The sequence below is a fragment of the Trachypithecus francoisi genome, unplaced genomic scaffold, assembly GCF_009764315.1.
Source record: "Trachypithecus francoisi isolate TF-2019V2 unplaced genomic scaffold, Tfra_2.0 Lachesis_group13, whole genome shotgun sequence".
In the NCBI taxonomy this organism is placed as follows: Eukaryota; Metazoa; Chordata; class Mammalia; order Primates; family Cercopithecidae; genus Trachypithecus; species Trachypithecus francoisi.
In genome coordinates, this window is record NW_022681458.1 from 21,791,100 (window position 1) to 21,805,958 (window position 14,859).

The 14,859-nt window shown below is 48.6% G+C and overlaps 1 pseudogene; it reads right to left on the reverse strand.

Moving 5' to 3' along the window:
- Window positions 1-5,420: 5,420 nt before the first annotated feature.
- Window positions 5,421-7,932, reverse strand: LOC117094490 (annotated as a pseudogene).
- Between the last annotated feature and the right edge of the window lie 6,927 nt (window positions 7,933-14,859).

Consider the following 14,859-nt stretch of genomic DNA (forward strand, 5'->3'; position numbering starts at 1 on the left):
CCCAGCTACTCGGGAGGCTGAGGCAGGAGAATCGCTTGAACCCGGGAGGCAGAGGTTGCGGTGAGTCAAGATCGTGCCATTGCACTCCAGCCTGGGCAACAAGAGAGAAACTCCGTCTCAAAAAAAAAAAAAAAAGAATAAGAATATAAAGAAGCTTAAATTCCAGTCTCTGTGCTCAAGGGGATAGGATATAGACAAATGACAACCGAGGGAAATTATATGGAACACATCTAGCAGACAAAGGTTTAATTTCCTTTGTCCACAAAGAAATCCCAACTAATAAAAGACAATGCCATTTTTAAATGGACAAAGGGACAGGCAGATCACAGAAGAGGAAATACTGGCTTTTAAACATATGAAAAGATGCTCAATCTCATTCACAAAAAAAACGTAAACCAAAGCTACAACAGGCCAGGCATGGTGGCTCATGCCTGTAATCCCAGCATTTTGGGAGGCCAAGGCGGGTGGATTACCTGAGGTCAGGAGTTTGAGACCAGCCTGGCCAATATGGTGAAAACCTGTCTCTACTAAAAATACAAAAAATAGCCAGGCGTGGTGGTGCATGCCTGTAATCCCAGCTACTCGTGAGGCTGAGACAGGAAAATCACTTGAATCCGGGAGGTGGAGGTTGCAGTGAGCCAAGATGCCATTGCAGTCCAGCCTGGGCGACAAGAGTGAAACTCCATCTAAATAGTAATAATAAATTTTAAAAGAATAATAATAATAAATAAAGCTACAGCAAAACACTTCGGGGTTTTCAGGGGGTTGGTTTTCTTTGTTTTGTTTTTTGAGATGGAGTCTTGCTCTGCCACTCAGACTCAAGTGCAGTGGCACTATCTTGGCTCACTGCAACCTCCCAGGTTCAAGCAGTTCTCCTGCCTCAGCCTCCCAAGTAGCTAGGAGTACAGGCATGTGCCCATAATTTTTGTGTTTTTTGTAGAGACGGATTTTCACCATGTTGGCCAGGCTGGTCTCGAACTCCTGGCCTCAGATGACCCACCGGCCTCGGCTTCCCAAAGTGCTGGGATTATAGGCCAGAGCCACCACACCTGAGCACATGGCCCCAACAAAATACTTTGTTTCTCTTATTGGATGATTGACAAAGACCAAAAAGTTGAATACATTGTATGGACAAGGCTGAGGGCACAGGCCTTCTTATAGATTGGTAGTGGGAGGGTGGGTAATTTGGTGTGACTTTTTTTTTTTTTTTGAGACAGAATTTCGCTCTTGTTGCCCAGGTTGGAATGCAATGGTGCAATCTTGGCTCACTGCAACCTCTGCTGCCTGGGTTCAAGCAATTCTCCTGCCTCAGCCTCCCGAGTAGCTGGGATTGCAGGCGTGAGCCGCCGTGCCCGATCTGGTGTGACTTCTAAAGAGAGCAAGATTTAAAATGCATAATCTTTGACCCAGAAATCTCAATTCTAAGAATGTATGGTTATACATGCAAAAAAACAAAACAAACAAACAAACAAACAAAAAAAAAAACACCATACAAGTGTTGCAGCATTCTTTTTAAAAGCAAAAGATTGGAAACAATCTAAATATCCATTAATAGCAGACTGGCAAAACAAGTGTTGGTGTGATATACGATGGAATATTATATTGTGACCAAATAGAATGAGGCATAGTTAACAGTGTTCATATGGACCATCTTCCAGATTTATTATTAAGTGACAAAACAAGGTGTAGAACAAAGTGTATACTGAATGTGCATACAAGCATGGTAGTACAGATGGAGCATCCCTACTCCAAAAACCCAAAATGTGAAATGTTCAAAAATCCAAAACTTTTTGAGTACCTGACATGATGCCACAAGTGGAAAATTCCATACCTGACCTCATATACACAAACTGTTTCATGCACAAAATTATGTAAAACATAGGCCAGGCTCAATGGCTCAGGCCTGTAATTCCAGCACTTTGGGAGGCCGAGGCGGGAGGATCACCTGAGGTCAGGAGGATCACCTGAGGTCAGGAGTTTGAGACCAGCCTGGCCAACATGGTGAAACTCTGTCTCTACTAAAAATACAAAAATTAGCTGGGCATGGTGGCAGCCGCGTGTAATCCCAGCTACCCGGGAGGCTGAGACAGGAGAATCACTTGAACTTGGAAGGCGGAGGTGCAGTAAGCCAAGATCACACTATTGCACTCCAGCCTGGACAACAAGAGTGAAACTCCATCTCAAAAAACAAAACAAAACAAAACAAATATTTAAAACATTATACAACATTCCCTTCATGCAATGTGTATCAGGTGTATATGAAACATAAGTAAATTTCATATTTAGACTTGCGTTTCAGTCCCAAGATATTTCATTATGTATGCACAAATATTTCAAAATCTGAAAAAATCTGAATTCCTAAACACTTCTGTTCCCAAGCATTTCAGATAAGGGATATTCAACCTATACATATGTAGACATCTCTGGAAGGAAACACTAACAAAAACATTAAGAGTGGTGGCTGCCAAGAGGGGAACAAGATGAAAGAGACTTGTTTTTCTTGTTCCTAAATCTCTCTGATACTTTTTGAATTCTGAAGCATATGCACCCAATAACTGTTCAAATTCATACTAATTGTTAAAAATTGAGTTGGGGGAAATAAGACATTGACAAGAAGCCAAGTGCTATCATACAAGGAAGCCCATGCCAAGCGCCAAATGAAAAATAGAGACGGAGGTAGATGCTGAAAGAATCCAGAAGAGAGAGAGCTCCCTGGGGCTGGGTAGGTTCTGGATGGCTGTGACCTAAGCTGGAAGGAATGGCAACATTGAGACAAGCAGGGGGAGGTGGCGTTCCAGAAGGAGGGAATGGTGACAACACAGCTTTGAAGCCAGGCATGTTTCTGACACATCAGAGCCCAGGGAATAAATTTGTTTGGGAACCTGTAACAAATAAATCTGAGCTTGGGAACCTGTCTCTTTTGTCTGCCTGCAGAAGGCAATTGTACTTTGGCTTTAGAAGTGTCAGGGATGAAAGCATTTCCCCTGCACTGAGGGAGTCCCCAGGAGCCAAGCTGGGTGGTGCTCCCAGCTGCCCCAGGAGGTCTGGGTTGCCACCTCTCCACACCCACACCCAGTCCAACCCAGGCCTGCCAGGGCCTGCCAGCAGAGTATTACTAGCAGGAAGACCTCAGGGAGATAGCTATATAACCACCCAGGGTGGGCTGGCTGGTTCAGCAGACAGAAAGGGAGATGAGCTGCCTCTCTGGATCCCCAGCCATCTTGGCAGGTGAAGAGCTCACCTCCCTCCCTGCCCCCAATCCTGGCCTCTCCCAGGCCCTCACCACCTCCTAGGAGATGTTGGGGGATGTTTTCCAAAGGGCACTGATAGCCCCAAAACCTGGCCCCAAAGAAGCCTCTACCCCCATTCAGATCCAGAAGCTGGGACTCTCCCCTTTACATCGATGCCCTCCTTCCCAGAGCCTGGGCAGGGCAGTGTGAAGCATCACCCGCTCCCTGCCCCTGAGGCACCTGAGTCACTGTCTGGGTACTGGGGACCTGGCAGGCTCAGAAGAGGTGGCGTCTGGAGGGGTGCCTGGAACCACTGTGGGCAGGAAGTAGGGGCACCTAAGAAAAAGGTGGGGGAGCAACATGTGATTTGGCGCAGGCTAACCTGGGTTTGAATCCCGACTCCTCCATTTACCACCTTGGGCGAGTCTTTCTTTGAGTCTCAGTCTCCACATCTATAAAATAGGCATTCATTGAACAAGTTCATCCAACAAATATTAATCATCTAATATGCCAGGTAACACTGGGGTAATGAGAACAATAAAAAACAGTCCAAGGCCTGTCTGAGAGCTTCTGTTCCAGTGGGTGTAATAACTGTACTAACCTCAGAATTAAACAAGATCGTATGGATACAGGACGTAGCACATAGTAGATGCTCACTAAATGATGGCTATTTCTTGGGGTATGAAGGGCTCCCAGAGTAACACCTCTTCCCTTCCCAAGTTTGAAACCAGTTGATAGAAAGACACATAAGTCAAATATATGGAGATTTAAAAGTCAGCCCTTTTAGCAAGGCATAGTGGCTCATGTTTGTAATCTCAACACTTTGGGAGGCCAAGGTGGGAGAATTGCTTGAGCCCAGGAGTTCGAGACCAGCCAGGGCAACATTGTGAGATCCTGTCCTTACAAAAATTGTATTGTATTGTATTGTATTGTATTTATTTTTTGAAATGGAGTCTGGCTCTGTCGCCTAGGCTGGAGTGTAGTGGCACTACCTCAGCTCACTGCAACCTCCGCCTCCTGGGCTCAAATGATTCTCTTGCCTCACTCAGCCTTAGGATTTAAAGTTTGCCATCTGTTTGGAAGTGGAGGTGGGAAGCTGTGCATGCATAATGCCACAGGACTGATAAAAGGTCAACTGTCTTTCTCAAAAAGTGGTGAGTGTCAGGGCCAGGCACGGTGGCTCACCCCTTAATCCCAGCACTCTGGGAGGCCGAGGCTGGTGGATCACCCGAGGTCAGGAGTTGGAGACCAGCCTGACCAATATGGTGAAACCCTGTTTCTACTAAAAACATAAAATTAGCCTGTAATCTCAGCTACTTGGGAGGCTGAGGCAGGAGAATTGCTTGAACCCGGGAGGCGGGGGTTGCAGTGAGCCGAGATCGTGCCATTGGACTCCAGCCTGGACAACAAGAGCAAAACTCCATCTGAAAAAAAAAAAAAAAAAAAAAAGTGGTGAGTGTTGACAGAGATTATTGGGAGGTAATCTCTACCCTTACAGTCCTACTCTTACAAGCCATTCTCCCTTTGTGGCTGTCACTGCACCCTTCTTCTGCCTCAACCAACTCCAGTATCAGGGCTCTCTATTACCCCAAACTCCTGCCTGGAGAAGACAAGCCTCCAGATCTCAGGATGGGCTAGCGGGCACTAGATTACTTTAAGGATCACTTTGGATCCTCCTGGCCTCACTAGGGTCTTGTTGCAGCTCCATGTGGGATCCCACCGACTTCACATATGTTCAACTTAACAGCACCTCCTCCTTGCCCAGGGTTTCCTGATGACTGTACAGCCCAAGTGTGTGCAATCCACCAGTGCAGGGGAGTTAATGCTGGATGGGGCAAAGGTTTAACCAGTGGAAGAATAGAGCCAGTGCATAAACCCCACTCCCAGCCCTCACCTGCCCACTCACCCAAGGATGGTTCTGAGATGCCATTTATTCAGCTGCATTTTCTCTAGGGTGAATTCTTCCTCCTTCTGTGCCTTACTTCCCTTGGCCCCCATTCTATTCACTGTAATTGCACTCTGTAATGAAATCTAAAATCAGATCTGCTTTCTGGGGAATAGAGGCTAAGACACCAGCGTTCCTATCTCTCATGGAGAAGCCCTCCCCACATGGTTTTTCCCAAGAGAAAAAGACATTCGTGAGACAATAAGGCCACAGCACTTTATGTAGGACAGACACGCAATATTCCCCTAGTATTCATCCCCCACTTCTTTTCTTCCCCCCGCTCTACGCTATCCATGCCCACCTCCTTGTAATCCTTCTCCAGGGCAGTCATATCCTCATGGGCCTCAGAGAACTCACCCTCCTCCATACCTTCACCCAACATACCAGTGCACAAACACCCTCTTGGCATACATCAGGTCGAACTTGTGGTCCAGGCGGGCCCAGGCCTCGGTAATGGCTGTTGTGTTGCTCAGCATGCACATGGCACGTTGCACCTTACCAGGTCATCCCCAGGCACCACAGTGGGAGGCTGGTAGTTGATACCAACCTTGAAGCCTGTGGGGCACCAGTCCACAAACTGAATGCTGCTCTTGGTCTTGATGGTGGCAATGGCAGCATTGACATCCTTGGGCACCATGTCTCCATGGTGTGGTAAGCAGCAGGCCATGTACTTGCCGTGCCCGGGATCACACTTCACCATCCAGGCTCAAAGCAGACATTGGTGATCTCTGCCACTGACAGCTGCTCGTGGTATGCCTTTTCTGCAGAGATGACTGGTGCATAGGTGGCCAGGGAGAAGTGGATGCAAGGGTAGGGCACCAGGTTGGTCTGGAACTCTGTCAGGTCCACATTGAGGGTCCCGTCAAAGCGCAGAGAAGCCGTGATGGAGGAGACGATTTGGCTAATGAGGCGATTGAGGTTGGTGTAGATTGGGCGCTCGATATCTAGGTTGCGGCAGCAGATGTCATAGATTGCTTCGTTGTCCACCATGAAGGCACAGTCTGAGTGCTCCAGGGTGGTGTGAGTGGTCAGGATAGTTGTAGGGCTCGACCATGGCTGTAGACACCTGGGGACTGGGTAGATGGAGAATTCCAGCTTGGATTTCTTGCCATAGTCAACAGAGAGCTGCTCCATCAGGAGTGAGGTGAAGCCAGAGCACCAGTGCCCCTGCCAAAGCTGTGGAACACCAGGAAGCCCTAAAGTCCTATGCACTAGTCAGCCTAGACAGGGAAGGGGAGGGGAAATGTGGGGCATGGAGCACAGCTGATGGACAGGAAAGAACCAACCTGTGCTGTTTTAAATTCCCAAAAGTTTCACGAACTCCTTGGAAGACTTTTCCAAGAGCACAAAAGAGATCCTCAGAGAGAGGGCCCAGGGCCTACTCTTTCTCCTCCCTGTCCCTCTTCCTCTGAAATCTCCTGAAGTCCTTAACACAGAGCTCTGTTGTATGCTGGAAAACAGGGGTATGACGATGGGTGGAGTTGCCTGTCTAGGCTGACCAGTGGACAGGACTCCAGGGCTTCCTCATCTTGTTGTCATAACTTGCCAACTCCACCCAGCATCATATCCATGCCCCGCTGATTTAACTTTGGATGTTTCTAGAGGGCTTCTCTACTAAGAACAACAATCCAGGAACCTCATCCCCATCCTTTGTAAAAGTCAAGGCCAATCACAGAGGCTTTGGGCTGACATTCTTTGAATCTCTGCCTTTCACAGGGACTTCCGCCCACATCCTTGTAACACAAGGTGGTACCCCAATGCTTATGGACCCCCACAACTTAGCCAGGCAGCCCATCAACATGTTTGCCTTAATGGGCACCCTGCCAAGCACCAGGCCAGCCACTTCAGAGATGCAGGGGACACCAGCTCCAGGCTGGAAGCTACAGTTGGCCCCCCCTGATCAGAGTGCAGGACCTCTCCTCATTGGTCCTGATCCTGTGTGTTTCTCCCAGAGGCTGAAGCTGTCCTTCCCCAATCTGGTGTCCAGACTACCTCACAACAGGAATTCAGATTCATTCCCCCTGCCCCAGCCCTCAGCCCTTTCCTCACTGGCTTCTGAATCCAGTCCAGTACCAGGTCGATGAGCTCCTTCCCAGTGGTGTAGTGGCCTTGGGCATAGTTATTGGCAGCATCTTCCTTGCCTGTGATGAGCTGCTCTGGATAGAAGATCTGGCAGGACGTACCTGTTCAAACTTCATCACAATGGGCAGAGTTTTGGACTCCACCTCCCTTTGCGAGACAGCTGCTGGAGTCCCAGGGTACCCGAAGGGAGTGGGGTCACCAGCTCCCAGGTTCTGCATTCAGGCTGCTGCTATTAACTGTTTGGATGTGTTTGTGCTGCTTGGATGTGTTTTTCAATAAGGAAAGGGATGTGGAGTGGCCTACAGACTCAGGAGCTGAGTAACGGTGATTCTGTACATCTGGAGTTCTAATTGGCTGCAGCACCTGAGATACCACAAATGCTATACCACAAAAGCTATACCACAAATGCCATGCTCTGCAGTTATGGAGTAAGACTTGCTGTGGTACCCAGGGACAAGGTCATGGCTGGGACTGATCATCACTCACCGATCACAGCGGGCTCCAGATCCACAAACGCTACCTGGGGCACATGTTTCCCAGCCCCAGTTTCACTAAAAAGGGTGTTGAAGGAGTCATCCCCTCCCCTGATGGTCTTGTCACTGGGCATCTGCCCATCAGGCTGAATCCCATGTTCCAGGCAGTAGAGCTCCCAGCAGGCATTGCCAACTGCACACCAGCCTGCCCTACATGGACTGAGATGCACTCACACTGAGTGGGCAAAGGGCAGAGAATGGCCTTCACAGAGGGAAATATCATGCCTGGACATGGTTCCTGCCTGCCTTCCTTGAGTGGCTCTTTGACTGAGAGCCAAGGTTCCTGGACTCTACTCTGCTCGCCTCACCTCCTGCGTCTAAGCATTTACTGGTGGCATTGAGGAGCAACAGGCATTGGCTCTAGGGGCTGGGCCAAAATCCTTGGGGGAAGCAGAAGATGTGGGCAGTTCTGAGATTATAGACTCTTGCTCAGTGCCTGTCTCAGTGAGGAACACTGAAGGGATCGAATGAATCTAGAAGTGCAAGATAATCAACCCGCAGTGTCCAGAAAGAAATTAGGAGTCATTGGTGAGGGAAGCAAGGGAAATTAGTGCAAAGATAAAGCACAGGAGACATTAGCTCCAAATTTGGAATAATGGTGCTGTCTGGCAGGGGAAGCAGATAGATGCAATTGGAGACAGATTCTATTTCTCAAGCTTGATAGCTGCTGTTCATCACATTATTCTTTTCTTTTTTTCTTGAGACAGAATCTCACTTTGTCACCCAGAGTACAGTGATGTGATCATAGTTCACTATAGCAGGCTTGGACTCCTGGGCTCAAGGGATCCTCCTGTCTCAGCCTCCCGAGTAGCTGGGACTACAGGCATGCAACCACCATGCCTGGCTAAGTTTTAAATTTTTCTGTAGAGACAGGTCTCGCCATCTTTCCCAGGGGAGTCTTAAACTCCTGGGGTCAAGCAGTCTACCTGCCTTGGCTTCCCAAAGTGCTGGGATTATAGGCGTGAGCCACCGCTTCCAGCCTATCATGTTATTATTTATACCTTTTTGCATTCCTGAAATATTTCTTAATTGTTTAATGAGGATGCCTTCTCCAAAAATGTAACACTTCACTATTTTTATATAACACAAGGATCTGACTTTTCATGATTTTTAGATGACTGAGATTAATCCAGAAATAATCTGTATTCCAGCCCCATTACCTCTCTACTTGTCTTGAGCAAAAGTCTTAACCTCTTGGTCAATGTTCTCCTTTTGAAATGTGGACAATAATAAGAGCCCCCTCCTAGAAAAACTATGAGAATTAAATGAAAGAATGCATGAAAAGTGCCTGGCCCACTGCCTAACACACACCAGGGTGTGCCGTGCATGTTGGGTTCCCCTTCCAATTTCCTACCCTCAATCCCTGATGTCATAGTAAGGGAAGGTAATGAATTGAGGCTGGGCGCAGTGGTTCACGCCTGTAATCCCAGCACTTTGGGAGGCCGAGGCAGGTGGATCACTTGAGGTCAGGAGTTCGAGACCATCCTGGTCAACATGGTGAAACCCCCTCTCCACTAAAAATACAAAAATGGTGCATTCTTATAATCCCAGCTACTTGGGAGGCTGAGGCAGGAGAATTGCTTGAACCCAGAAGGCGGAGGTTGCAGTGAGCCGAGATTGCACCACTGCACTCCAGCCAGGGCGACAGAGTGAAGCTCTGTTGCAAAAAAAAAAAAAAGATAATGAGTTGAGCTGAGACCTCAAGGATGGGAGAAATCCCAGGTTCAATCCTGGAGCTGCCTTAGCTCACCAATCACCTGCCTGGTGCTGCATCTCTGAGCCTGAGCAGCCAGTTCTGTCCACAGACCCAGACATCGTCCTGGCCCCCAGAACTACTAGCCCATTGCAAGGTGTCTCTGGCCCCTCGGGGAATGATGCCTCACACTGGAGGCAGCAGGTTTGGGGCAAAGAACTCAGCCTCTGGCCAGGTGCAGTGGCTCACGCCTGTAATCCCAACACTTTAGGAGGCCCAGGCGGGCAGATCACAAGGTCAGGAGATTGAGACCATCCTGGCCAACATGGTGAAACCGTGTCTCTATTAAAAATACAAAAATTAGCCAGGTGTGGTGGTGGGCGCCTCTAGTCCCAGCTACTTGGGTGGCTGAGGTAGGAGAATTGCTTGAACCTGGGAGGCAGAGGTTGCAGTGAGCCAAGATTGCACCACTGCACTCCAGAATGAGACTCCATCTCAAAAAAAAAAACAAAAGAACTCAGTTTCTGGAGTCACACAAACCTGGCCTCAAACCCCCATCTCTCTGCAACCCAGTACAAGTCATTTCACCTCAGCTTCCCTAGCACCTTTTTCATGACTGTAGAAAGGGAAGAATCTCACAGCCAGTGGCCTGTGTTGTTACTTTGCTTAGTTCTACTTATTAAGCACTAATAAGGTGCCAGGTGAAGGTGGCATTTTATACACATTATCTCATTTAATCTTTACCACATTCACCTTAGGTAGGTAGTTTTATTACCCCAATTTATAGATGAGGAAACTGACCCTCAGAGAAGTCAAGTAGCTTGCTCAAGGTCATGAGCAAAACCAAGAATATTAAGAGCACGGACGGCCTGGCACCAACCATGCTCTTAACTGTTCTTCTATCCTGCCTGGTAGGGAGGTGGGTAAAAGATATCAAATGAGCCCCAGGCACAGCCAGCTCTTGACAGATGGGAGCACCCCCCTTTCCCTCCTCCTTCTTCTCCCCACTGATCTGTAACTGACATGAGAGGTCAGACAAAGGCAGTAGATGGGCAGGGTGGAGTGAGGAACCAGAGGGGAGAAGCTTCCATGGAGGTTGTGTCCCCATGGTGGGAAGGTTGGACCAGAGCTCAGCGGTGAACCTGTGGCAAGGCCCAGGGTCTGGAGATTCTCAGCCAGCAGAGGAAATCGCCTACACTTTCTGCTCAAGTCCTGCTTTCCACACACTCCCGGTGCCTAAATTCAGACCCCCTCAGCAGCCCTGCTCCTCAACCTAGGCTCAGCCCCACATCCTGGTTACCATCGAACTTTCCTTCCCTACCCCCTGCAATGTCCCCTACACCTGCACACTTGGGGGCCACAGCCACATCTGGAAGTCTCTTTCCCTCTCCCCACCTCACCACATACTGTAGCCCCATCAACATCTGGACTCCCAAGGTACTTTCATGTCAGATATCTTGGGCCCACTGGGACCCTCACTTGCATGCTTTCTGCCTGCCTCACCCTCCCAAAGTGCTGGGATTACAGGCATGAGCCACTGCACCTGGCCTATTACTGTTCTTAACCTGTTACTGTGCCTAATTTATAAAAGCCCCTTCTACTCACCATGCTGCGTGGACAGGGGCTGGCTGGGGTCCTGTCTCTCTGTCTGCTGCAGGATAGTGAGCAGGGATGGATCTGTGAGAGGCCTGCAGCAGCCAGCCAGCCTCCTCTTTATACTCTCTGGGTGGCTTTCAGCGGGTGTATGTTGTTAGAAACTGCCTGGGAGGGCAGGGCCTGTTGACTTGGTCATGGAGCACCAGGCAAGGACTGGGCCTGCACCCAAACAGGGGAGCCAGCTGAGGTGGGCAGAGGAGGGGCCAGTGCTAGTAACTCCACACAGGTATCCAGGCTCCTGGGTACATGGTACCTGTTGTCAGTCATGCAATCCCATGAAGCCTGCACTTCACAGGTGGAAGACGATTTAGAAATCAAGGCCCTGAGCTCCAGCACCGCCCCCACCCTGTACTCCCCTGCCCTAGGGTTGGTGATGACTGTAAGTCAAGTGTGGGTGGGACTAAGAAGATCTCTACAATGATCCAGAAATGATGAGTCCTCAAGCCAAGAGATCAAGCCTCAGGACATCCTGCTTGAAAACTCAGAATATCATAGAACGAGCAATTTAGTGCTTGGTTTTTTTTTTTTTGAGGCGGAGTCTCGCTCTGTCGCCCGGACTGGAGTGCAGTGGCCGGATCTCAGCTCACTGCAAGCTCCGCCTCCCGGGTTTACGCCATTCTCCTGCCTCAGCCTCCCCAGTAGCTGGGACTACAGGCGCCCGCTACCTCGCCCGGCTAGTTTTTGTATTTTTAGTAGAGACGGGGTTTCACTGTGTTAGCCAGGATGGTCTCGATCTCCTGACCTCGTGATCCACCCGTCTCGGCCTCCCAAAGTGCTGGGATTACAGGCTTGAGCCACCGCGCCCGGCCAGTGCTTGGTTTTAATCCCACCTCTAATAGCTACTAGCACTTAACTTCTTTTTTTCCTCTGTTTCTCATCTGGAGAATGGGGAGAGGTAGTATTATGAGGTCTAAACAAGGTAACCTTTCTTAAGTGTTTAGTCCAGAACGGCTGTTGCTCTCCAAGGGCAAAGCAAGAGCACGGCCTCAAGGCACTTCCTAAATGTCTCCTCCTAGCCCATGGCAAGTCACTGCTGCTCTAGCCTGGCCTTATGTCCCCAGAAAAGGAGTCTCCTGATCGTCTTAGGCAAAATTCTGAAATAAAAAGGCTAGTCTCTAGCATTTGTATCCTGCTTTATGCATCTTTTTTTTTTCTTTTGAGAAGGAGTCTTGCTCTGTCACCCAGGCTGGAGTGCAGTGGTGCGATCTCAGCTCACTGCAACCTCCACCTCCTGGGTTCAAGTGATTCTCCTGCCTCAGCCTCCTGAGTAGTTGGCATTACAGATGCCTGCCACCAGGCCCGGCCAATTTTTATATTTTTAGTAGAGACACGGTTTCACCATGTTGGCCAGGCTGGTCTCAAACTCCTGGCCTCAGGTGATCCACCTGCCTTGGCCTCCCACGCCTGGGATTACAGGCGTGAGCCACTGCACCTAGTCTGCTTTATGCTTCTTAAGGCACCTTCTCCCCATACCTCCTTTGAATCCCTCAACAACTCTGTGAGGTAGGCAAGGCAGGGCCTTCCTTTCCCAGGATAAAGAAAAGGAAATTGAAGTACCTAGTGTCCTGCTTGAGGTCACGTGGGGATTAATTAGTGCTGGAATTAAGATTCATCTGGGACCCGGGTTCTGCTTCCCCTCTTTCCACAGCAGCCCCTCCTTGGTCTTTATCTCCTTCCTCCCAGTCTTCAGTTCCATGGCCAGCCAGGGTCACTCCCTTCTGTACATGTCAACTCTCTTGCCTCCTGCTAGCTTCAGCATCCTTGTTTGACTAAACCAGAAGCCTGGTTAAATTTATTTTGTCCCCAGCTCTGTGTCTGCACTCACCCAGTTAAACAGTGGCCATAGAAAAATCCAGAACCATGCCGACTGATGTTTTGAATGCATGGCCACTAGCCTCAAATGGGCCCTCATGTTGCCCGGAAACCACACCACACAGTAGCCCCCCACTAGCCACAGCTTCACTTTCTGCAGTTTCAGTTGCCTGCGGTCAATCATGGTCTGAAAATATTAAAGAGAAAGTTCCAGAAAAACACAATATATAAGTTTTAAATTGCACGCCATTCTGGGTAGTATGATGAAATCTAGTGCCGTCCTACTCCATCCTGTCTAGAACATCCCTGTGTGCAGTGTATCCACACTGTAGAGACTACCTACCCATTAGCCACTGGGTAGCCGGATCCCTTATCAGATCGACTGTGGCGATGCTTCTGCTCATGTAACCCTTATTCTACTTCATAATAGCTCCACAGCTCAAGAGCAGTGATGTTAGAATATTATTATCATCGCTTTATTTCTCTATATCATTATTGTTCTTTTTTTTTCTTTTTCTTTTTTTTTTTTTTGAGACAGGGCCTCACTCTGTCACCCAGGCTGAAGTGCAGTGGCGTGATCTCAGCTCACTGCAACCTCTGCCTCTTGGGTTCAAGCGATTCTCCCACCTCAGCCTCCTGAGTAGCTGGGATTACAGGCACACGCCACCACACCTGGCTAATTTTTGTATTTTTAGTAGAGATGGGGTTTCACCATGTTGGCCAAGCTGGTCTCAAACTCCTGACTTCAAGTGATCTGCCTGCCTCACCCTCCCAAAGTGCTGGGATTACAAGCATGAGCCACTGCACCTGGCCTATTATTGTTCTTAACCTGTTACTTTGCCTAATTTATAAATTAAACTTGGTCATAGGTATGCATGTATAGGAAAAAACAGTATATAAGGTTCAGTACTATCCGTAGTTTCAGGCATCCGCTGGGGGCCCTACAACATATTCTTGTAACTAAGGGGGGGACTGTTGTACAATTCTCCAGTCCCTCTTCCAGATAGCAGCCAAAACCAGAACTAGGTCTGCCAGATTTAGCAAATAAAAGTATTTTATATAGCAACCCTATCCAGGAAGTAGTTGCTAATGTGAATTTTCAGCCACTGTGTTACATAGTGCAGTTGAAACAGGGGCTTTTTCAGAGCCCCTCTCATCCCAGTAAGCTAGGGAATGATCTCAAGTTGGTTAACTCTGGCTTTGGCTACAGACTGAAGGTTAGAACTCTTCTGTCTCCCACCTGGAACAAAGAGGCCCAAAGAGGAGACCCAGCCACCCAACACATCGAAGATAAGAAAGCTCAGCCTTCTACTGGGTTGGCCCATGAAACCACGGACCTCAGGAATTATTGTCCAGATGGAGTGATCTGGGGCCCAGAGGGCCCACTGAGCTCAAAACTCTCTTGTGTAGCACTTAAACTTCTCCCAACTGGCCTTGGGAGTTGGACTCTCAGAGTCAGCCTAGGTATCACCAACCCCAAAAAGAAAACTATGCTAATGGCACTGCCTTACATAAAGAAAAGTGAAAAGACTGAGTTTTGTGATCTTGGCTCACTGTAACCTCCTCCTCCTGGGTTCAAGCAATTCTCCTGCCTCAACCTCCCAAGTAGCTGGGACTACAGGCACGCACCAACACACCTTGCTAATTTTTGTGTTTTTAGTAGAGATGGGGTTTCACCATGTTCGCCAGGCTGGTCTCAAACTCCTGACCTCAGATGATCCACCTGCCTTGCCCTCCCAAAGTGTTGGGATTATAGGTGTGAGGCACTGTGCCCAGCCAAGACTGAGATTTTTAAAGCATTTTAATGCGTCTGGGTTAAAACATAAGAGGCCGTGAATACTCTTAAATTTCTTCAAAAAATGTTGAGTGCTTGCTGTATGCCAAGCACCATTTCAGGTGCTAGGGATA